The sequence below is a fragment of the Taudactylus pleione genome, unplaced genomic scaffold (genome assembly GCF_031769625.1).
Source record: "Taudactylus pleione unplaced genomic scaffold, aTauple2 ptg000349l, whole genome shotgun sequence".
NCBI classification, from domain to species: Eukaryota; Metazoa; Chordata; class Amphibia; order Anura; family Myobatrachidae; genus Taudactylus; species Taudactylus pleione.
Genome location: NW_028284750.1, coordinates 3,127,855 through 3,153,820, shown reverse-complemented (window position 1 = coordinate 3,153,820; position 25,966 = coordinate 3,127,855). Strand labels below are relative to the sequence as shown.

The window sequence follows — 25,966 nt, the reverse complement described above, 5'->3', positions numbered from 1 at the left end:
TCCAACCAGATGGAGTTGGAGAGGTGCTGCAAAGAGGAATGGGTGAAAGTGCCAAGCTTGTGGCATCATATTCAAACAGACTTGAGGCTGTAATTGCTGCCAAAGGTGCATCAACAAAGTATTGAGCAAAGGTTGTGAATACTTATGTACATGTGATTTCTTAGTTTGCTTTTTTTAATTAAATTTGCAAAAAAACTTTTTACACGTTGTCATTATGGGGTATTGTGTGTAAAATTTTGAGGACAAAAATGAATTTATTCCATTTTGGAATAAGGCTGTAACATAACAAAATGTGGAAAAAGTGATGCGTTTTGAATACTTTCCGGATGCACTGTACAAAAGATGCTAATCTTTTCGTAACATGGAACGTTTATCAGGGTTACTCCATGCCTCTTCCATAAATTCAGTGAGCTGCTCAGATTTAGGAAACTCAGCTTTTACCTTCTGGTGTTTAAACACTGGAGCTTTCTTTCTAGGAGCTGGTTCATTATCCTGTATATTTAGGATTGATCTAACCGCCCTCACCAAGGAAGGAACATCCACTGTAGAAGAACGGTCCTCCTCTCTCGAGCTAGATCCTGGAGAAGTATCCGGCGCATCATCGGATTCTTCCGATGATGCGTCCGAATCTATATGCTGAGCAGACTAATAAAAATAAAACCTCCGCTTAGGCGCCTGAGTGACTACCAGTCTGTTCTCATCAGCCGACTGAGCCATACTCTGACTTGAGTGGGCAGTGTGGGAGTAGCCAAACGATCCACTAGCTGCGTCATCACCTGAGACAAGGAGGACACCCAAGTAAATGTGAAGTACCAATGAATACCCCCACACACCTGTAACAGAGGGATGAGGATAATAAACAGTGATAGTTATAACTGACAGAGAATAAAAGGCAGTATCAACACAGCAGCTAGCAGTCACATACAATGCATATATAATTAAGTTGCCACAGACCCTGTATCAACTACTCAAACGCGATGCTTGGTAGGATATAGAGCACTATATACTTGACCCTGGGGAGAGGTATACAGGGAGATTGACCCAAAACCTCCTGAGACCAAACCGATTCAGCAGATCACTGATAATGGAGTGTGATATGCACGAGGAGTGTAGGAGGAGTGACCAAGACGCTGGAAAACCTTTGATGGATCTGCCGAGGGAGAGCCTACCTCCCCTAAGCTGCATCAACCGGCCAGGTACGCTGGCCTCATGGCAGTGATCCCAGGCATCAGACAATAAGGCCTCGGTGGTCTAGTGAGGGAGCGGACGGCCCCAGGCTTTCACTGCAGCGGCTTCCGGTGAGTCTCCAGCGCCAGAAGTACTGCCACACGCGATTCCCCGTATGCGAGGAATCGCCTTACCTAATATCTTCGTGCACCCGGCTGCAGTCTGGCCCCAGCATCGCTGCTAGCAAGCTCTGCCATGACCCGCCGAAATCACCAGAGACGTTACCGGTGTTGTGGCCCGGCGGAGGTAGACTGAGTCGCACAGAGTGCATGCGGCTTAATTCAGACTGCCATCTCAAAAACAAATAAAATAAAAAACATAAAATAAAAGCATGGGACTGCCTGAGCAGTCCCATTACAAAGGTGCGTCTTGATCCTGCCACACCAAATGAACAACTGAATGCCTGTGGCCGGGTATATGTGGAGAAGGACCATGAGGCATCCTGGGACCTGAAAGTTTAACTGTTTAGTGCCTGGATCACTCCAACCACATTATCCCCATGGTATCCCTGTGGATCCCTATGGACCCTGAAGAAAAATGTAATGTTCACTATGGGCCGTATTCAACTTAGTGCGATGAATAGCAGCGGGAGGAGGCTCCCGCAGTTACTCAATACACCGCGCTGTTTGCCTTGTCGGGAATTGGTTAAGTCAGAGAATGCCGGTTCTCGCAACTTAAAGTGCCTGGCGCGCGGCTGTTAGTGCTGCGCTAAGCCAGCAAACAGCTGTGCGCCTGGCACTTTTGTCGGATTTCTCCTCGCATCTTCGGGGGGTGCGAGAAAAAAATCCTTTAGCACCCAAACAGCGTGGTGTATTGAACAGCTGCGGGAGCTCCCACCCGAGGCTATTCATCGCACTGAATTCGGCCCAGGGTTTATAACTATACTTTTTGTGCATCCGGAAACCTATAGCACATATTTCGTAAAGTGCAAAGTATATCACAGTAATTGTTCTTCAAGAGAATTCTTTTACAAGTTGTTTGTTAATAGGGGAGAATCTCGTATGCAGTGCAACCAATTAGCCTTAACATCAGTGAGATGTGCTGAATGTGTACAGCAATATCATCCAGCGGGATTCAGCAATTAACTTATGCAAAAGATTTAACATGAACTTGTTAATCTCTTATTTTGCTTTCTTTGTACAGTTTAAAGTAAATTCTATTTGTACAGGCCACGGACAGGCCAGATAGATCAACACCACTACAGGAAATTGAATCAGTGAAACATTTAGATACTCAATCACTTACATGGAAAATTACTGAGACAACTGTAATGAGACAGTTTTACATTTACATTAACCACTTAACTGGCATGGTCACATAGAATGCAATCTCAGCCTGTTGGAATTTAGCCAACACTGTCGCATCCCATGCGACCGTGCCATCCTGCTGTGTCCCCTGACCCCTTAGGCAGTGATGTTTCGGCTGTGACTGCCATCGCTACTACCGGAATTGCGTCCCAAAATGGCACGCGAGCGGTACACTGGAGCATATGCATCGGGGGACCAAATGGCAAGAAGGTGGGGGGGGGGGGGGGGGAAGAGTGTCTCCCCCCTCTCCCAGCACTATTTGGCTGATCTCTGACCAACACCCGCTGCATGTTGGAGAGAAGTAAGTTCCCTATATGAATGTGTGTATCCGGAGACAGGCGTGATGGGGCCTCTATTGGCACTGGGAATGGAGAAGGAGGTGTAATGCACCAATTAAAGAAATATTGGGTATGGAGCGATTTTGAATTAGTTTTAATAATGACATCGGTCACTAGGGGAGGAGAGTGTGCAAAAATGGGGACCTCTTACACTGGGTGTGGGTAGGTTACACGAGTTGGGTATGAAATACTGGCAATCGGGATGCCTATTGTCAAAATGCAGCATCCCAAAAGCTCGGTATCCCACCAGGGGCTGGGTAAGTATACTAACCCTCCTTTCTTACACCCTAACCCTCCCCGTTAGTGCCTAAACCTAACCGTCCTCCCTTGGTGCCTAACCCTAACCTCCCCCCAGTGGTGCCTAACCCAACTGTAGTGCCTAAACCTGACATTTGCCCATTTTTCCTGCTTCCAACACATCAACTTCAAGAACGGACTGTTCAATTTATGCCCAATATATCCCACCCCTTTGCAGATACAGTTGTCACTTCACCTGTCACTGGTATTAGTGTTATGCCTGATCGGTGTATCTTGTATTTGATAAAGTATTCCCTTAGCCAAGAAATTTACTTTGTCTATATAAATTTGTTACACATACATATGAATACATAGATAAACCGTTAAAGTAGAATTAAAATGTGCTATTCACTAAGAATTGTTTATCCACTTGACATTCAATGCTATTGATACATCATTCACTGTGCACTATCCATTAACTTATACTATTTCCTTAACACATAAATAAATTAGTAGTGGGAAAGGGTTACATGAAATTCATTTTTAACCATCTCTAAATAAAATGCAGAACTGTTTAAGGCACTATTAAGACTTTTTTCTATCAAAACCATATCTAACAATATAATTATATTACCTACTATATTTTCACAATACAAACTGTGAAAATTGCCAAATACTATTATAGAGCATGTAGTGTATTTATTTGGAAGTATTAAAAAAATTTTATAGTCACACAAAAAACTAAATAGGTAGTTGTTACTTATAGGTTAACACTAAGCAAATATAGAGGGCTTTGAAAATTCCTACTGAAATGTTACATTAGGGGTATTCATGTACCAGCTTCATACACTGTTCAGGGGTAATTTTGGCCTATTCTTCCAGGCAGATTTGTGTCACGTTGTTCAGGTTAGTTGGATGAGACTTATGCACCGTTATTTTTAAATAGTGCCCCAGATTCTTAATTGGATTGAGTTCAGAGATCTAGGACATTCACCTTTTTGTTCTTGAGCAGCACCAATGATAGTCTGGCCTTGTGTCCATTGCCCTTCACACCGTATTCAAATTCAAAGACTTAATGCAGTTTTGAAAAGTCTTTGCTAAAAAACGGGGATAAGTTTTCACCATTGAATAGGTGTCGAAAAAAAGTGCAGAATTAGGGTTTAGGGGTGCAGGCTTAAAAAAAAAATAGCCTGCACCCCTGGGAATGACATTTAAAAAAGAACTGGGTCAAAAAAAGTTTTAAAAAAAAATAGGGACACCCCAAAATATTAATTTAAAAATTGGGGTGCAAAAAAAAAGAAGGGAAAAAATTGTTTAACAATAGGGAAATAGGTTCAGGGCTATTCTGCAAGTATGCGGCAGATGTTTTCTAGAATAGAATTATAGCGGCAGGTGCACAACTGCAGAATTTTTTAAAAACTTACTTTAGGGACTTAAAAATATGCTAGTACCCATTTTCATGTACCCCAAATTTGATGGGACCACTTAAAAAAACGAAAAAAATAACCTAAGTGCTCTTCTGCATCACTTCTTCAATGTCGGAAAAAAAACACCTGCTGCGGCTATTTAAAACCCTGACTTACAATTAAAGGCTAAAACAGGGGTACCCATAGTGATCCCCCATGTTTTTATAACTTTAGGGGGGGTCTTACAATTATTTTAAGGAAAAAATCGTAACTTTACGCAAATCCAACTTCGGAGTTTCCCGTTTTCGTTAATTTTATATTGAATACAGGGATAAGCGGGAGCGCGCACCATACCTTTACGCAGAAAAAAACTCCGATATGAAACGTTAACTTCGCCAGGTAAGTTAACCTTTCATATTGAATACCCCTCATAACCTGTTAATGTTACGTAGTTTTACATTTACTGGTCACAATCTCAGGAATTAATTTTTTACCCATTTAATACCCCTTTTACACCAAAGTCCCCGGGTCGGACCCGGGATTTGGAACACGTTTCCAACCCGGATCAGACCCGGGACAACCCCTTTTTCACTACGGCGCTGACCCGGGCTATGCCCGAGTCGGCACCATTCACACCTGACCCGGGTCAGCACTTTGACGGCTGTCTGGCGAAGGTGACCAGCGCTTTTTCCCCTCCCTCCCCCTCCGCGACCTACTTACCTTATCCTGCAGCGGTCCGGAGGCAGGGAGAGCAGGTGGGGTGCGCTGCTTCGTGCTGGCGCTGCCTGCAGTGGCCGCTTGGAGATGATGTCATCTCCAAGCGCCACTGAAGCCAGTCAATCACGCGGCGCGACCCAGGTCATCGTGAGCTGGGCCGTCTACATTGCAAGGTGACACGGGAACAACCCGTGCTCAACCCTACAATCAAGCAGGGTCGGATCCCCGGGTCACTGGACCCGGGTTGATCCGTTTACACAGACTAAAATCCCGGGGTTATGCCCGTTCACGTGCATCAACCCGGGATATTTCAGTCGGTGTAAAAGGGGTATTAGATACATTTTCTTTGCTGTGCTATGAAGTATACGCAAACAGAGCGTTTTCTCAAAATTCAAAGTCTTCTGGGGGAAAAAAAAAACCTTTAACTTGTGTGGATGCTGAATAAACACGTTACTGACCTTGATGTTGTAATGTGATCAACACAAAAAGTGTCCAGAGAGAACACTTTACAGCAGTGAAATGAGCCTCAACAGCAAAATTAAACAAAACTAAAGCTTGCTTTAGAATTTAAAGAATTTATACACTTTACATAGCTTTCAACAATCAAAATATATGCTATTCCTGAAAATCACCTTTACCAGTGGTTGCCAAACTTTAATGAATCACGGCGCCCTAGAGAGTAACAGCATTGTTTTCACATCAAATTTAAAGTTTGTTATTAAAAGATTAAAAAAAAAATAAAAAAATGTAGTGGAGTAAATTGTGCTTACCGGTCATCCTTCGGTTCAGTTATGTGGTGGTGGACAGGTTTGCGCTCAACCTGAGGCACCCCTGCATGTGTCCACGAAGCACCCCAGGCTGCCACGGCGCACAGTTGGAAACCAATTTTGTACATAAAGTATGTTATACACTTAAATACAATCTCTCTTTGTTATAAGTTTAATTTTGGGAACAGGATAAAAAAAAAAAAAAAAAAGTATTAAGTACGGCAGTTACACCCTTCTCGGACTAACCATGCAACTGGCAAGTTCAGACTTGTCTTGTAGTGTCTCTCTGTGTTCTAGGGATGGCCATCGGTGGATTTATATTGATGGTAAACCATCGATGAATCAGCTTTGCAGTCATTAAATGAAAGTTTAAGCAGTGTGGGAGCATCACCTATCAAGAGGAAAAGAATGAAAGAAGAAAACTATTGAAAAAATTATGAAAAAGGATATATTCAATATTCCAGCTGAGGAACCTGTGCCTGCTAATGGTTTTCTACTGCTGCTGTGTCCTTTAAGACTCTGCTGCAACCTATTTCATATTAATGTACTTTTTATCCATTTGTCACGCTCTTGATAAAACCACCACTATTCACTGACACTGTATTAGGTAAACTGTCTTAGGCCCTCATTCAGAGCCGTACGCTCTGAGCAGAGCGCACGCTCTGAATGAGGGCCGCCCTCCATGAAAATGGAGCGTCCTCCTGGACGCTCGTATAGCTGTGGGTGACCACCCACAGGCTATACGAGCGTGCAGTTTGATGGCTGCGATGGTCTTGACCATCGCGACCATCGAAACTGCGAGCCGGAGCCTGCGGTTGAGGTTTTCAACCGCAAGCTCCGGAGTGATTTTGGCTCTATCAGAGCCAAAATCACTCCCACTGACATCACTAGTGATGTCAGTGGGCCGGCTTCTGACGGGAGGCGCCCCCGTCAGGGAGGCACGCCTACCAAAGGGGGCGTGCTGTCAATCAACATCGACAGCACGCCCCCTTTGATCAGACACAACGAGCGAAGGACTTTCCTTCACTCGTCGCGTCTGGCGCATGCGCACGACGGAGCTCCCTCCGTCGTGCGCATGCTCAGTGCAGAACATCGACCCACTTGCGAGCGGACAGCCGCTCGCGAGTGGGTCTGAATCAGGCCCTTAGTCCCTTATATCACTAGTTCTCAAAGTAGAAGCTACAGCCAGACAGAGAAGAATGCCGTAAGGATGACCATCGACAATCAATAGTTTACAAATATCGATGGTTTATTACCAATATTTGATGGTTTTGCCATCGATGACAGAGAGACAATTCTTTAACTCAATGTTTTTTTTCTGCTCATAACACAAAGCTTAGCCCCGCCACCTAAGCCCCGTCCTGTTTTTTGATTAGCCTGTGGCTTGCAAGACTCCCGGCAGCGGTGGCCATCGAGTGGTGCAAACCATCGATGGCTCAGCATCGCTGGTTATCACTGATAGCAAACCACCGATGACTATGCCTAGAACACAGAAAGACACACTACAAGGCAAGTCTGAACTTGCCAGTTGCATGGTTAGTGCAAGAAGGGTTCCAACTGTCGTACTTTTTTTATTTTTTACCCCTGATCCCAAAGGCTTCCCAAAATGAAACATACCAAAGAGATTATATAACTTATGTTTTTGTACATAAAGTAACACTTTGATATTCAAGGTCAAAAGGCCACATAATTTGACCTTGAAATGTAAAAGTAATATTTAAATAAAACATTTTTTTACGAAAACTATGGTCTCTTAGCCTCAAAACAAGACCTCCTGCTCCCTCCTTCCGGGAAGGCTGGCCTACCTTTCCGGGGGGGGGGGGGGGGGGTCGGGAGCAGCACCTGATATTCGGGAGGCTCCCGAGCAAATCGGGAGGGTAGGCAAGCCTGAATTAGAAGCAAAGTTGTGATTCGTTTTAGTTGATCTTGCAATCATAAATTTTACATTTTTTTGTCATGTTTGCAATCCTGTTGCATGAACACTATCACTGAGGGCTAAAATTTTATATGAAAGTTACTTTACGGCGTTTATCATCCTACAAAATTTCATGAAACTCTGAGATGGTCGGATTGAAAAGTTACTTTTCTTGTGATGATTTGGCATGGAATGACTCTTCTAGATATTTCAACCCAACACAATGGGTTTAGCCTTTAATAAATATAGCACTTTAAAAGTCGCTAATAAAATTGGAGTTTGTAGGCAATGGGTCTAATTTATTGAGTGACAAATTTTCAGTTAATGAAGCATTTTTTTAATAGCATCTCCCTCCATATCCATTCCATTTACTGTACAATATATTTGCTTTCCGCTACAGATTTTTGTGGCATGTTACATTACTCTATTGGATATTTTCTGAAATCTGATATTCTGACAGCAAAATAAATTTTCATACAATTTATGATGGTATTATTCTTTCTTGCATGAGGTTAAATCAACATCAGCACTGATCATTCTTAAAACTGGGAGTAGGAGTTGACATGATTCTGTCATATGCAGGTCTATACATCTACAGCCCTGATTCAGCGTTTTGCCTATCCGACCCATCGATGATCTGCGATTCACTGGAGCATTAGAAATGCAGCATGTAAAAAATCCCTGACTCACCAATTCCTACCATTTTTAGGTTGGGATCGAGGAATCGAGATTGTCCAACAACTTTAATATTAGTTGCAGATGAATGGCCCCTTAAGTCGTTGGGGCTGCACAGATTTACTAAGAAAAGTTTAAAATTTCTGCCAGGGACATGGAATGGCCCTCAGAGCACCATTACACTTTGCAGAAGCTTGCCAAAAGTAAAGATATTTGAGAGAATAATTATCTTCAGGGAAGCAATTTTTACTTTGTTCCTGTTGTCAAGCTTACTGGAGAAAACGAGAGGCGGCCTTTTGGGATCGGAATGGTACTAAGCTGTATAAAAAGGGAAAATACAACAAACATTTAGGAATATGCTAGCGCTATATAAGTAACAGATGCTAATGATCTTAAATCTTGTCAAAGTTTGAGGAACATCTTGAACTGAAATGATAATTTGGCCACTAGATGACACTGGACAAAGTAGCAAAACAATATCAGAAAACTGTTGCAGCACCCTGGTGTTCCACAGATATATATATATATATATATATTTATTTTTTACACCATAAACACGAACCTAGAAGTAGAGCACAAGCAAATGGTAAATTCCCTACACCAGAAGGATAGCAAAACCATGTGCTGCCTCATAGCTGTTATCATTGGGTAACGAAACATGCATTGGAAGCTAGGACTGGGGTTGCTAGCTCAGGCATATAGAGGACCAGTACATACTTAAAAAAAAAAAGAAAGAATTAAATATAGTGTATCCTACTTAGAATCCCAAATCTAAAGCAGTCTTGCACGGTTTAGTATCAGTCACACACAACACAGAGTGTTCTGCTACAATTCAACACAACTTCCTCTGCCTTCTGTTTTACAATCTGGTGGAACAGTCCTTCGTTGCAGTGGGGCAAATTGTTACTTACCCACTAAATTGTTGTAATCCATACTAAACAATCTACTTAATCACACAAATGATACACTGCTTGGCGCATTACTATGTAAAAAAAGACAGGCTAAGCAATACTCCTGACATTTGCAGATTGTTTTTGCATGTGGTCAAATTCTTCCATTTTCTGCATTAAAAGTAAATGACATCTAATATCATCAATTTCATGGCGCATTTAGGAGGACCTGACCAGAGCTTAAAATATTGCAAGTTTTTATTTTGTATGTAGAAAGATCCTGTACCACCTTCCTGAGAGTGATGAGTTGAGAAGTGACCAAATGCTGCCAGGCTTATAAAAAGGACACTACTAAAGTGTTTGTGTTTGCTGAAAGACACTGGTAAACAAAATCAGTCTAGTAGAGTCCTCTTGTGACAATTAAAAGCACTACTGCATCAACATCTTTCAGCAATTCCTCCTGACCATTTTGTAGGGTCTTTTATCTGACAACATTATAAAAAAAAACAAAAAAACAATCCAAACAAAAATAAAAAAAAATTCCATTAGCCTATCTTACTGCATGCTATCATGAGTACAGCAGAATGTGAGGCTATACGTTTACCAATGTCATGGTGATACAGAAGACAGATTCACAAATGGAAATCTCACTTTTATCAGTACAATAATGTGTCACAAAGAAAACAAGCAAATGCTCTGGAGACTAGTGTAGATTAGTTATGTTTAGAAAATGAAAAACAATGATTAGACCGCATTATGTTTAGATATTAAGCATAATATCATTGTTCAGTGCTAAGTTCACAGTACAATGCAACTCTGGGGTAAAAATATTAACCTCCCCCAACACACATAGTTCACACCATACAGCTGAAGCTCCACTCACATTTTTCAGACCCCAACCAGATGATCTAAAAGCTAAAGCTGGGTACTCACTGGCAGATATATTGGCTGATCAATTGATCAGCCAATATATTGTGTACCCTTCGGCCAGTGTGTACAAGCGTATATGTCTGAACGACCACCCTAACCTTTGCAGCAGAGGCTGCGGAGTGGGGGGGTGCGACGTGACCCCCAGCCACATGACAGATTATGGTTGCTCAGTGTGTATGAACAACCATCTGCAGATATTTCTTTTAGCTTAAGGCAGCAGTTATTTTAGCTACTAAATCACTGCCTGGTTAGAACTACCAATCCAGAAAAGCCACGTTAAAAATGCATCAATGAAGTGTCTAATGTGCAAGTTCATATTCACCCTTTCACCTAGTGGGTATGTATAAATGAGCCATAAAAAGTGACTAATACCTTTCAGACATACGACCCAGGAAATTTCCTGCTCAGACCCGAGAATTTCTCCTGTGAAAATTCCCGGGTATTTGGTCGAAACCCCCCTTTCACACTAGTGTGTCTACCCGGGAAATTCCCAGGTAGACCCCTTTTAGACATAAGCAGGTTTTTTTTAGTTTTAAATATTACCTGCCTCTCCTCTGCTCTTCCTAACCTATCCCCTCTCCAGCTGCCGCTGATGATGTCATGCAGAGGGCAGCCGTCCAATCAAAGTGCAGACTCTATTAAAATAGTTAATAAAATAACTCCTATCTGCCCTGGTGGTCAACCATCGGTGGTCTCCAGCGCTGGTGTGAGGACCCGGCCATTGTCGCTGATTCGGTTGTCAGTGCCACAGCCACCGGATCGGGGGGTGGTAAGACGCTCTGCGCTGCCAACTCATTGCAATGAGCAGAAGCACAGAGCGTCGTAAAAGCTGCTTGGTGCAGCCTGGGAGTAGTAAATTCCCAGGTAGCACCATTCAGACATGAGCAGGGTAATTTCCCGAGACAAACCCTGGTCGATTGAAGGGGCAGACATACTCGGCTACCCGGGAATTTGGCTGAGGCAGGCCAAATTCCCGGGACTCTCGAGATGTCTGAAAGGGGTATAAGTAATCCATAGCCCTGAGCCACCCAATCATGCCCAAATTTGTTAGCTACTAGTTTATGATGGTCTGCCACTTTAATATGCTGCCCATTTTGGGCTACGCAAATCAGACAACTCAATTTATATCAGAATTACTGGGATGTATTAATGTTAAATAATGGCTTTAGTTGCTCCTTAACTAAATTATTCTGGTATCCTTTTTCTTAAGTTTATTGCATGAAATTCGACAATATGAAAGACATACCATATTTCTACCATTCCAACCTAAATTGCAAGTGGAAAATTAAACTTCACGGGACAATGTAATATTTTGCCATTACCATCAGAGCCAGTGGGAGAAAAATTACATTACAGACGTGTCCTTACTATGCAGCAAAAGACCCATCTGTTTCTCACCACAGTATTAGATACTGATGCTCCATCTTATTTATAGGCTGTTCCTCTATATATAATACGCAAGAAGATAGCACTTGTAATTGCACAAAATTAGCCCAAAAAATGAGAAAGTAGCAAAAAGCTAAATTACATAGCATTGTTAGTTTTATGGATAGACAGCAATCACATACATGGCAAAAACTTCCACTTCTAGCCGCATTGTCAGTCTTCTGTATAGACAGCAATGTTGATTAGTCTTTGCCACCTTTTTACTAACCTGCTACATTTCCCCTAATACGCAAATATATGTGCAAATTTTGAGCAATTGAAAGTGCTATGTTAAGTATAGTACAGTAGTGATGGCAGTGTGAAAGTATTGCACACTCGTGAAACCTTAGCACGAGATCTGGCGCCACTCTAGTGAAAATGTGTTGCGCTGAGAACAGAGCTAAGTAAGGCCACATCTGCCTATTGGCACACCACAGAAATCTTGCATAATTTAAAACACAACTTTTATTTGAGATATCCACAGTAAAAAGTAAGTGACAATCTTGCAAGCCTACCACATCCCCGACATGGTCAAAGTTTCCCAGAAGTTTTAAGGACAGGGGTCAACAAACTTCTCCTGAAATCCAAAGCAGAGTCACAAAACGAATGACTACAGAATTTGGCTGCTTGATGATCTGTAAAAAGATTTTGGCAAGTGGCAACTTGTGGTCACCAAGCCAGTTTCTCCCTAAAGTGTTTATCGCTGATCAAACTAGCGAGTGTGGTTTTAGAAGAGTGCAGCATAACATACAAATGCTAGCAATCCAATGTTGGATGCACACAAAACAGAGATAAAGAAAGTGTACAGTGTGTTTATTTTTCAACTTTAGAATTAACCGAAAATGTAAGATTCTGCTGGTGAAATCTGAATTGGGTACTAAAAGGAATAGGTTCCCTGTAAAACACTTCCGTGCTGCTTGAGTCAGATGAGAAGTCTGCATTATGTTGAAGCACTAGCCCGTGACATGACCTTTTATTACTGGTTGCAGCTAAATGAGCACAGAGCAGCATATCACTTACTTGAAAAGGGTCTCTTAAATATGTTTTTATTGAATCAAACGTTTTGCAGGGAAGACTCAGATAAATAGGCCCTGTGACAAATGGCTTGTATAGCTGGAGGCACCCTGACAAAGTCTGTCATGAAATACTGCAATATAGAGTAATGGTTACCTAACCTTACATTGTCCACCACAGCACACTAACTTCCTGTGTTCATGGAAACAGGATGTTAATCAAAGCCTGGCATCAATTTTATTTAACACAACATTATCTTCAATTAACTAAAGTAACAAATAAGACACGGTTGCTGTGAGGAACGTCCTACTTCTCTGGAGCCAGTCTGCCGGAGTAATGCACACTGTAAATATGGCCGACTATTATTGAGGTGCAACCAAGAAAGAAAACAAACAATTGCTATCAGTGAAACAACGTGCCCAGCCGCAGATACCCATAATTTTAGTTCTACTATAATATACATAGATACAGCAAAAATAAAGTGTAATACCTTTAAAAAATATTAATTATTTTCAGGAACTGCTCACCACTGAAATTGCTAAAGGAAGAAGCAGGTGTCGCATGAGTGCATAGAACAGGGGCACTACTGTTCTCATTTAATTTATTTTGAGTCACAATGCTTATTATCTACCTTTCTATGACTCTGTAGCCTTAAGAGTGAACCAAATTAGCTTTATGGTGGAAGTCAATAAGTTAAACATAAAGGCAAAGAAAATAGTTTGCCAGGCAGGGACTCATCCTCTGGGAGCAGACTTACAAGGACTATTTTAGAAATGAACTCATCAGTCGTAGTTTCGCATATACACAAAATCAAACAAATTAGAAGCCAGAGCAAGAAAAAAATGAAAAAATAAATAAACGTTTGGTTGTAGACACTCCATCTAATCAGGAGTGGCTGTGACCGGGTTAGCTGCCTGATAGGACTAAGGAAGCTAGTTTCTTTGTTCGGATACAAATGATCACGTTATAGCTTTGGTCTGTCCTCCAATTTGAGAAGAAAACTTAGGATTTGTGTTGTATCCATGTCCCTGCTTCCAGTCACGCCTTTGCTTGGGTAAAGAGGCATAAACGGACTAGAACCTTTGAGGACAATAGACATAGTTTTATCCTATATTTTTGCGCAGGTTATTACAACCTTTGCCTTTGGCTACTTTTAGCCTGTTTGGGACTAGGCCAAACATCAAAATCATCACACACATCCACTGCCACCAAGCCACACTCCAGAAGCGATTGTGCAGTGAGATCACCACACTTCAGCAGTGCATTGTGAGTAGATACAGTAGGTGGTACAGTCTCCCTTATAATTTATTAAGATATTCGATGTAATTGAGCCGTTCATTGATTAATAAATACAAATGGCTGGAGGCAGTGTGCTTTCGTACAAGTAATCAAAATCCAAAGTAAATTCTAATATCCATAGTAAATGATGGCTGTGGGTACAGTATCTATACTATTATTATAAGAACGTTGTGACTGTCTGTTCCAAATAGCACAACTGCTGCTGAACCTATTTTCATGAAAACTGCATCATTTTGTGGTGGAAACTCCTAGGAAAAACCTGCACTTTGTTTCATCTCAATCCATCAAATTAAAGCTGAGCAATAGCAAAAACAAAGTGTATTGACATCATCAACGCAACAGATAGATGTGGCACCATGCACGTGGCCGGTAAGGGGTGGGGGGGGAGAGGGACTATAGGCCCGCAGTCACTTGACTAGGATAGGATACATAGCAGTCTGTGCACAGGGCACACAGTGACCTTGGTGTGAGTGGTGGGTGAAGGCGCTGCTGCCACCAGTCTGTATAGCGCTGCTGGTCACATGGGCCACTCCTGACACAGGGCCCCTATGCAAAGCAAGACAACTAGAACAGCTCAAATAAAAACAATGTTGGCAGAAGAGATTTCATTTCGGGCAACTGCTAGTTCCTTATAAAGGTTTTCCTAATGAACACAAACATGAAGACATCTGAACTTAAATGGCATTAGAACGCATCGCTTATATATTTATGGTTTAAAGGAGTTGTTAAATATACAAGTACATAAGAGATACAAGTGTGCCTGAATCTTGCTGGCTATTACATAACGTCCTAAATTGGTCTGGTAAAACCTAGGTTTTGCTAATATAATTGAGGTTTACAGGAAAAAAAAATAAAGTGGTCTTGTTTACACTTTGCGTCAAGATTTTTTTGATGGTCTAAGATTTAGTTTGCCACTTACAGAAAGGAAGTGCAATTTGATACTCCTGAATTAAAATAGAAATGTGTTAGCAAATAGTTCTCAGAAAAATTACATTTATGATATCTTGTAGACATATTATATTGACTTAGTTAGAAAAAGGAAAAGAAAAAAACTCCTTATTTGTTTCTGTAATTTGTAGATGACTAAGCAGAGTTATATGCTAAACCAAGCCCTAATCCATACAATGTTTGCTTGCTCATCCTAGCTGAGCAGGAAGCAATGGTCATATGCTAATGCAAACCCATTAACCCATAACATACTAAACAAATTCACGTAACTAATTTAAAGGGGACATGTCTCAGTTACTGGTCACTTGAAACCATACACTAATCGTCAACCAAAATTGACAGTCAACCTACCAACCTAGTGATTTTCTTCTGCATCCTCCCCTACCCTTCCAGGACAATAGTGGACAGCACAGACGGTGTAATGGTTAGTATTACTGCCTCACAGCACTGAGGTCATGGGTTAGATTCCCACTACGGCCCTAACTGTGTGGAGTTTGTATATTCTCCTTGTGCTTGCGTGGGTTTCCTCCGGGTACTCCGGTTTCCTCCCACACTCCAAAAATATACTGGTACAGTAGGTTAATTGAATCCCCACAAAATTGACCATAGTGTGCATGTGGTAGGGAATATAGAGTGCAGAATTTGTGTGCGCTATATAAATAACTGGTAATAAATAAATAATAATCATTGTAGTTACAAGAGTTGGTCATGTAAATTAAACCATGTACACTTTGCTGGAAACTTACATGTTAAGCAGCACAGTCTCCTTTCTACACTGTGAATGCCAATTTTAAAACAATGAGCTGCAGGAAAGAGAAAGGACTACAACTATTAATAGAGTGATGGTTAAAATCCTTATTATGTAATTGAATTGACCCCATTGTGGCCTTTCTGATGTTTAGCCTTTATATTTTGGAACCACTTAAGCTTCAGTTGTACGGTTTCATGCAGTACTCCTAGTCTACAGAAATATCATCATCCTTTTGTTTATGGAACATGGCTAAAAGTTTGCTGATCATAAATAGGCATACATCTAAACATTTTTTGAAAAGGTTAAGAAGCAAACTTACTTGGAGGTCTTCCTTTAAATATGTTACTATTGTTGATTCTCTCATACATACACACACACACACACACACACACACACATATATATATGGGAGTGGCCACGAGAAAAGGGGCGCATCTTAAAGACTCTCGGAGGCTTGCCCAGCACTTACGGACATGTCGGGCTGCCCCCAAGCTCTCCCTTCTCTGTGAATAGATGCCGGCGCATATATATGTGTGATATATAGATAGATATATGTGTGATATATAGATGGATAGATATACATATATGTGTGTTATATAGAGATATATATATTATATGTGTGATATATAGATACATATGTGTGATATAGAGAGATATAGGTCTATGTGTGATATAGAGAGATATATATATATGTGTGATATAGAGAGATATATATAGATCGATCGATAGATAGATATATATATATCTAATATATCTATATCCTGTAGATAGGCGGCACTCCGGTCAGTAAGAGACTCCACTCACTGCTGTTATGATCAACGCTTCGAGGATGCTTTATTCCCTGGTCATCAGGATAATATTACACATTGTACCCGTATCATCGGGTTACTAAGGAGGGCACCCGGCGCAGATACCTGATATTGAGGGAGTGCTACCCATCTTTGGAACACACACACACACACATATATATATATATTTTTTCGGTCAAATGACTCGGACAGTCCTTGTCAATCAATTATTTTGCATACACAAATTACTGCTGGCCACACAAACAAGGAAAAAAGATAACAATGAACAAGATACTACTGACACTAAACAAATGGATTCAAATTTATGCATGTGTCTAAGGGAAAGAGATAGACAAAAACGGTTTTGTCCCTATCACACAATTTGATCATACATATTTGCCAAGTTACCAAATACAGCCACATATGATCTTCAACTTTCTAAATAAAGACAATTGTGGATGTATAGGAGCGTTTCTCTTTTAGAATTTTGTTTGGTACAGTCACGTAGGATGTTTGGTACAGTCACGTAGGGGGTGGCTGTAATTTATAGGCGCACGATGGAGCAATTCAATTGTTTTGGGCGCCCATTAATTATCGTGCTGGTCACACACAAAAGCACCGGGTTTAGCCACATAAAGCGGCCAAACTCATGTCAAGTTCTAGTTAGGGTGCCCAAACCGCCCTATGGGCACCCACAACACTGTCTTCTCATACATTTCTGCACGCCAGCTCAGGAGACAATGAGTATAAATGTCAGCGCCCTCAGTACTCATGCTTAATTTGAAGGAATTCCCCACCAATTCATTGCTACAGTGTCTCATACTTTTGGGGGTATTGAATGGTCTTTTGCACGCCAATGAGTAATTGGTACCTGATGGAGCAATTCAATTACTGCTCCGATCAGGGGAGAGGGTCGTTAATTATCGCACCCAAATGTACCAGATTTAGCCGCATAAAGCGGCTAAACTCATGTAAAGTCCTGGTCAGAGCGACCAAACAGCAGTTCGCTCACCACATCAGATGACAGCAAGCAGAAATCTGGGCGCCCGCAGTACTCGTGCGCAATCGGAGCAACAATTGAATTACTCCGTCGGTTGCCCATTACTAACAGGCACACAAAAAACTATTTAATTCCTCCCCCCTGGATGTATACACAGCAGTTATTTTTTTTATCACCCGATCCACCATTTTTTTCAGGACTGCAATCAGCTAGCAAGATATATTTGGTAGTTGCCTGTCCTCTCCCGGTTTGGGATTTCCTTTGTGACAAGTCACAGGAACTTTACCAAAACTACATTCCTTTTAAATGTGGCATGTTTGAAAACCAGTAATTAATGTTAAAAATGTTGTAATAAAGTCTAAGGGCGGTATCCAATTAGCCCCAAACATTGCTCGGGCGCTAATTGATCCCCGTGATTGGTTAGCCGGTTATCCACGTTTTTCAACAATGATTTTTTTTCACCCTGTCCTATTATTTCGAACAAAATTGAATATCTCTCACGAAAACACATAGGTCTGCAAGCTTATCGCAGACCCTATGTGGCTTCACCTTTTTTGGGGTGAAAAAACTGCACTTATCGTGTAGTCTTTCGGGACATCAGGTCCCGATAAATATCCATGATAAGTGCCAGAATCGGACGGCACTTTGGGGCTAATAGTATAGTCCCGCCGCGATCAATTAGCAGTGCTACTTTAGTGCTGCTAATTGGATACAGCCCTACGAATACCTTATTAGCACATCTACATGTTCACACATCTATAGGTTTAAAGAATAAATTCAGCAGTGATTTATTTGCAAAGAGGCGTGCCCCCCTCAGACATTTACATTGCCAATAACCTTCCACCACCCAGGGGACAATGGGCTCAATTCAACGCGAATTGAAAAGCGCCGGGAAGGAGCTCCTGGAGCTATTTAATTCAGCGTGCTGTTAAATCAGACTGTAGGATTTCTTCTCGTACCCCAGGAGTGGTGCAAGAAGAAATCTGACAAAACTGCTGGCGCAATGCAGTTTTCTGCCCTTAGAGCGTCAGGTACTTAAGTCAGAGTATGCTGGCTCTTGCGACTAAACGACATAACAGCGTGCTGAATTGAATAGCTCTGGTAGCTGCTCCGTGGCGCTATTCAGTTCGCGTTGAATTGAATTGAGCCCATTGACTAGTAAACATAGCTTTAATCCAAATATTGTCCAGAACTATTAGAAGAAACAGGGTAGTTCCCCGACGTTATACATTACTACTCTACAATAGTTTATACAAAGCTTTACATATAATTATAGGAAATATCATACCACTTATCACCACCACTCCGATTGTGTGCAGAATGAATGCCTGCGCTTCAAACATGCTTCTGAGAGTTTGGCCTTCCTGCACTTGCACCTAATAGAAGAAAGGGAAAAATAACATTTTAAATATTAGCTTACATAGGTAAACTGCACTGTAAATATAACAACCTGATGAGTTAACTACAGGAATACTCATCAATAATATGTATAATATAAGGTTATATCTAGAATGGACAGTTCCATTTTGCCATGGCTGCAAAATACAAATAGCATATGTAGCAACACCATAGTCCCATAGAGTCAGATATGCTTTGTTCCATAGACTGACCTCGTGGTCCAAAACAGTAATTATGCTGTCACTTGGAGTACATAAAGCACAATGAAAAAAATAACGACAAAAAACAAACAGAACCGGGAAATATGATTCCATTTCCCTCCTTCCAGACCTTTGCAATGAAACTGGTTACCAGTGATGGTGACAATTACCGTTAGGTATTATGCTATGACCTGCCACTATTCATTGCAACTAGAGCTAGAACAATAAAGTTCATATTTCATAAGAGGACAACTAATCAAAGATAGAAGTGAGCAGAACTGTGGTACACAACAAGCAAGTTTGATGAAAACTAAAGCGCTGTATAAATACAAAGAGCAAACGGACATGTATCAGGAATATATAAGCCTGTGGATCTCAGCAAAGCAGTGTAATACTGTATACTTGGCATCCATGCTAGAAATGTGTGTGCATGTGCAGCATGGGCATAAATACTAACACCCATGGATCTTTTTGTTATTGAAATGTTAATGCCCACCTTTATGTATTTTTTTTTCCCACCTTAAAACAGGAAGATCCAAGTGGCCGATGTTATATATTAAAGTGCCTCCCCTACCTTAGAGAATGCATCTGACCAAAAATAAAATATAGGAAAAGCATTATGCTCACAAAACAGATGCCCCTGGGTCTATTATGTACAGAGGGATAATACAAATTGCTTATCCTTTAAAAAAATAAAACACAACATAAAAAATGCATTGTTAAAGATAGAACTGGTGTGTGAGGGTGATAAATGACCAGTCAGACTATTACAGAGGTTCCCAAACTCGGTCCTCAAGGCACCCTAACAGCCCAGGTTTCAAGGATATCCATGCTTGACCACAGGTGACTTAATTTATACCTCAGTCAATTAGATTCAACCGCCTATACACAAACATGGATATCTCTAAAACCTGAAACTGTTGGGGAGCCTTGAGGACCGCGTTTGGGAACCTCTGTACTATTAAAAAGTTTACAAAAACAAGAGATATGGTAAGAACTTACCTTTGTTATCTCTGTTTCTACGAAGTCCATAGGGTCCACAGGGTTGACCTTGGGGTATAGGTTGGGAACCAAATCCGGGCACCACGCAGTTAAAGCTTTTAGCTCCCAGGATGCACTTGGGTCCACTCTCCCTATAACCCCACCCCCCAGCCAGAGGCACCTCAGTTTGTAAGTAGCGAAAGGCCGGAGGAGGAGAGAAAAAGAGAGAGAAAACTGGAACACTCTAGAACCATACTCACAGAAAAGGAGACGGGAAACCGGTGACCAGTAACACAGCCCATATGAAGCCAGGTGCGTCAGGGCGGGCGCCCTGTGGACCCTATGGACTTCGTAGAAACAGAGATAACAAAGGTAAGTTCTTACCATATCTCTTGTTTTCTACTTCAGGGTCCATAGGGGGTCCACAGGGTTGACCTTGGGGATGTCCCAAAGCAGTTCAACCAAGGGTGGGGACGCTCCTGTGCTGAGAGGAGAATCCGTCGCCAAAAAGGAAGCATCCTGAGAGGCAAAGGAAACCAATGCCTAGAACCTTAAAAAAAGGTTTGGACAGAAGACCACGTGGACACCTAGTAAGGCAAAACAGCCGAGGCGCCACAACGAGCCGCCCACGAGGGTTACATGACCCGAGAAAAAACAAGCCTCAACGACAGAAATGCCTACCTATGGGTAGGCCCCTGAGGAAGACATACGAGGCCATCCAGCCAACATTTCATTATAGGCCGGCCATCGTTTCCTGTGAAAACCAGAAACCGCAGACCACCAATAAGGAGTCCGATTACCATAAGGAACTTGAACGGATCATATAAATCCAAAGAGGCCGGACCACAGTCAATGAGGCCACAACAGCCGAGAAGACTGGGGACTGAATGGCCGTACCATAAGTTCCAGAATAATATGGAACCTAAAAACCACTCTAAGAAGAAATACAGGGCGAGAGCAACTCACACCCTGACATGATGTCCTCCAGAAGAGGGAGCCACATGAGAACGCTCCCAATTCAGACACTCTCCTGGTTGATTTAAACACCCTGAGAGAGAGAGAGCTTAAACAATAGACCATGTAATGGCTATCACAACCAGCAGTTCCATTGACTGTCCCCGGACGGAACAAAGAACCACTACTAACTCCCCAGGAGTCCCTAGGGAGGACAAGTGGAGGCATAATCCAGAAAACACTCCAAAGGATGAACTGGATACCAGAGCGGAGCAATTCCATATCTTAACCATACCGACAGTGTAGAGATCCGCACTGTCAGGAAGGCCAGGCCAAGGGTGAAACCCAAGCCAGCCGGAAGGAATGCCAGAAAATCTGAAAATCCTGGACACCGGAGGATCGTATCGACAGGTACGATACCATAAGAATTATGTGTGCCACAGTCCGTGGCAGATCCCAGCAAAGTCTGGCCTATCTGCTCTAAACATCTCAATGAAGACAGAGCCAGGGAAGCCCTAGGACCACAGTAGGGGCGCAGTCAAAGACAAACGATCCAGGTCCAGGGAAAAACAAGGACCCTGAGACAACAGGTCCAGATAGTGAAGCAGTAGGAACGGAGTATCGATGAGGAGACTCCGAAAATCTCAGTACCAGTGATGTCTGGGACAAACTGGAGCCCCCAGAAGGAAAGCCCCTCCGTCTCGAATTAAACTTCCGAAGACCTCGAGGAAGAAGGGAGACCGGAGGATACAGGTACACAAAGTGGAAGGACCACTTCACTGACAAAGAGTCACTGAAGGTAGCTTCAGTACTCCTGGAGCTGGACTGTAACACCGGTAATGTGTGATCAAGTCAGAAGGCCATGAGGATCAATCCCCTCAGGGAGGCCCCCTCTGCTCACCAGGAGTTGAAACCTCTCTTGGAGAAGAGACTAGTCCCCGGGATGCACGTCGCAACAGCTGAGGAAGCCCGCTTCCCAATGGAGAGCTCCGGGAATACACTGCAGAGTTGGCCAGGAGAAGACCCTTGGACTATGCCAGAATGGATGACATACCTGACATTGCCACCCAACTACCAGTGTTGCCTAGATGGAAGTCACTGTTGTGACACTGTCGGACTGAACCTATTCAGGTTTACCGTGACATATGGGTTAGGCCAGAGTGAAGGTCCAAGACAGCCTAAAGTATCAACAAGTTAAGTGGCCGGACAGAAACGACAGACGTCCAACTGCCCCGAAACGAATGCGGACCAGACACTGTCTGTAGCAAAGAACACCCTGGACGAGATGGCCATAGCCACCCGGACAGAGACCAACTCGCCTCTGGAGAAAGTATCATCGTTCGAACATCGATCCGATGGGAAAAACTCGATCCATCTGGAGGGGAGTCAATTATGGCAAGGTCTGGAATGGAACTGAGCACATTCCACCCTACCAAAAGGTAGACACTCTGGTAGACCGCGCATCACAAAGAGTAATGACATATGTCGAATGCGTAGATATCCGCACACTCCAAGTTGAAGAGTGGAGATCTTGTCTTACGCCAGAAAAATTCTCAGAGTCTGAGAATCCAGCAGTGCTCCCAGATGAAGAAAACCCTGTGAGGGATGTAGGGAGGACTTTTTCTCCGTTGACTAATTATCTGTGCCGAGAAGAAGCCACGGTTATCCTGACCTGGCGGTAAAGTACCTTGGTGATCCTGCTAAAAGCAGGAGACCGTCCAGAGAAAGGAGCATTCGGATACCCTGAACAGGTGAACTGTCAGAAAATCCATAAGGCTGGTAAACCCCGGTGGAGTTGAGGACAGTCCCAAAAGGCAGAGCCCGAAACTTACAAGTGTTGCTGTGGCACAGCAAACCTGAACCCCTGCTGATGAGATGGCTCTGTACGTACCCGTAGGTACGTATCCTGAATACTCAGATATACCCTAAAATCCCCAGGTTCCAAACGTCGGATGATGGAGCATGGACGATTCCACCTGAGTCCAGGCACCGTTGGAATCTGATTCAGGGATTTGAGACAGAGTATAGGCAAATTAGGACCAGTCGGTCACCGCCCCAGAAAGAAAGTAGAACAACCAGTCCCTCACTGAGATAGTGAGGTTGGCCGAAATAGCTCTGCTTACCACAAAGACTGTATAGCTTTCTGGGATTGTAAGGCCCTGATCAGGTCTGAAGAAGGGCCCGTGTAACAATGCCTGTGAGGAGGCTGCCTGAGCAATGAGAGGCCGTTGAGAATCAGTACCTCACTCTGGAAATTCCCCAGATGTAGACCTGTCCCGTCAGGCTGAGGGTATATCCTCAGGTGTAGAAACAGGGTCGTCCGGAAGTCCAGGACTGCTCGGTACTGGATATGGTGGCCCCCATGGAGGCCGACAGCCTAGGAAAAAACAGGCCTTTAGGCTGACCCTGAGGACAAAAAGACTTAACAGAGTTAGTCCGAATGTAGTGGGAGTAGCTAAAGACGGTATCTCCCCATTAGTGATACTGCCAATGATGCAACGATCTTGTCAAGGTCAGGACCAAACAAGATCTTCCCCATGGAAGGAGTGTGCACCTCTGCTTTCCCATAACGCAGCCATAGGGTACTGCGGCGGATACAGACGCCGCCGAAACCCTGAAAGTTAGAAGACCGGCATCCCATGAGGTAATCCCACATATGACCACTGCATATTTTATGTGAGCGGCAAAAGATATTTGAACCTCAGGACGTGTTGGAGGGGAAAAACGTCACAAAAGCATCACCATGCGATGGCCATGGTAGGACGGGCAACAGGCCCTGAAAACGAGTACATTGATTTCAGGCAAAGTTACCACCTACGGATCCGTAAAATCCGTCCAGGCCGGGATGGGAGGCGTATTAATGCCTGTAACCCGATGATTAACATACAAATCCATCCCAGAAGGGGATTTCCATTACTTGTGAGGACCCTCAGGGAATGGGAAACAGGAGGCCTTTGTGACTCCTCGTATCTGGCGACAGCCAGACTCCCGCTATGAGATCCACCCGCTGGGCAGAAAACGGGAGATGTACAATACAGGTGCAGGATCGACATTCTCTATATCCAGAATGAACCTGGCTACCAGCCCCAAAGCAGGGATAATAATACTTGAAATCGGCTCCCCCCATGCGAGAGGGAAAGAGCCGAATATACCATCCAGTTCACGGCAGAGCCACTGGTCAGTAACCACAGGGCATATATCACGCCAATTAGTATTTCTATAAAACAACATCCACCAGGGTGGCCGTTGTGGTAATCCCTGCAAGGGGAATGACAGACCGATGTGGTATCGGAGGTAATTCATGTACTGTGAAAAACCCCGGCGGGGAGCGACAGTCTGTTGCACAGGGGTAAATTGCAAGAAATTGCGAGATACCCCGAGTTCAAAAGGGCAGTATGGTGAAGTAACTCCAAGCGAGTGACGACAATGGGGCCCGCCCGGCGATCCTCAAAGGAGAGGATCCTGAGAAATCAACCGCCCTTTAAGGGGGTCGTGCAAGGGGCCCCGCACCAGATGGTGCCGCATACATAAACCTTTCTGAGTTAAAATCCTCCGCACTAATTCCTGCAGGCTATGACTTGCAGGATCGCAATAATGGGTGCAGTATCGTGTGCAATCTCCTGGTCAGATATATCTGACTATCTTGACGGAAATATTAAGCAGCGCCATACCGGTCCTGACTGACGCTAAGATTAGCTGCAGGGACCCATTATCAGCGTATGCAACTCACAGTTCCATCTAAAATATGGCAACGTGCAACACGCAACAGTATGTGACAAACCTCACAGATATTAACAAATATATATATGTGAGGTCTCAGAACCACCCCAGGTACACCTGTATTAGGGCAGATAAAGAAAAGGGATAGATATACACTGACAGGTGAGAGAAAAAGCAGACAGTCAGCACTAGCAAAAGTCACATACAATGCAGACATATATATATATATACATACATTTGCATGACATATAATATACTGCACAATGTCGCTACATTCAACTGCCCAGATTCAGTGTCTGGGAAGGCTATAGCGCTGTGTACACTCACCCAAATGGCCAGGTACGCAGGGGGACTAGGCTCACTGACATCCTAAGAGTTCTGCAGCACCACAGAGAGAAAATGGCCACTGGAGACCTCAGAAGAAGCGTGGCTCGCGGAGGAAGCAGCTCAGCGACGCCAGACTGTATTATTGAAAGGCGCGCTGAGCTGAGGGGAGGAGCCGCTAGACAGGGAAGGCTTCCTCCCCTGGCTAGCAATTAACCCCCCGGGATGCCGGCTCCCGCTGCCGCTATAATCCCTGGTGGGCTAGTGGACACGCGGGGTATGCCTCCATGGAGGGGGAGCCCGCCGCCACCGCTAGCGCCTCCGGTCTGTCCCCAGAGACCGGAGGCATAAGGCTGCATATTCACACGTGGATCACCGCAAGCGGTGACCACGCGACTTACCTGTCCCCGTCGATCCGGCAGCAGCCCAGGGATTCCTCCAGAGCCCGGCTAGTACAGACTCTGGGGTCCCGCTGCGATCCCCAGATCTGTACTGGCGTCGCAGCGCCGGCGGGGTGTAGGAGCGGCAGCTTAGACGTCCATTGGACAGTCTGATGCTGCCGCTCTGAAGAGTAGTAAAAAATAATAAAATAAAACTCTTTTAAGCTTAGGGGCTGCTAAGCAGCCCCCCTGCAGTAACGGTGACCCGACTCCGGCCGGGCACCAACTTAAACTGAGGTGCCTCTGGCTGGGGGGTGGGGTTATAGGGAGAGTGGACCCAAGTGCATCCTGGGAGCTAAAAGCTTTAACTGCGTGG

General features: G+C 43.4%; 1 protein-coding gene across 6 annotated transcripts in view; it reads right to left on the bottom strand.

Moving 5' to 3' along the window:
- The window catches only part of AFF4 (ALF transcription elongation factor 4), a 113,888-nt gene that overhangs the window by 60,248 nt on the left and 27,674 nt on the right, over positions 1-25,966 (bottom strand). For all 6 annotated transcript variants that reach the window (XM_088444123.1, XM_088444127.1, XM_088444125.1 and 3 more), the window contains exon 2: positions 18,922-19,009. The gene's annotated coding sequence lies outside the window, so the exon portion shown is untranslated. The remainder of the gene's footprint in view (positions 1-18,921; positions 19,010-25,966) is intronic.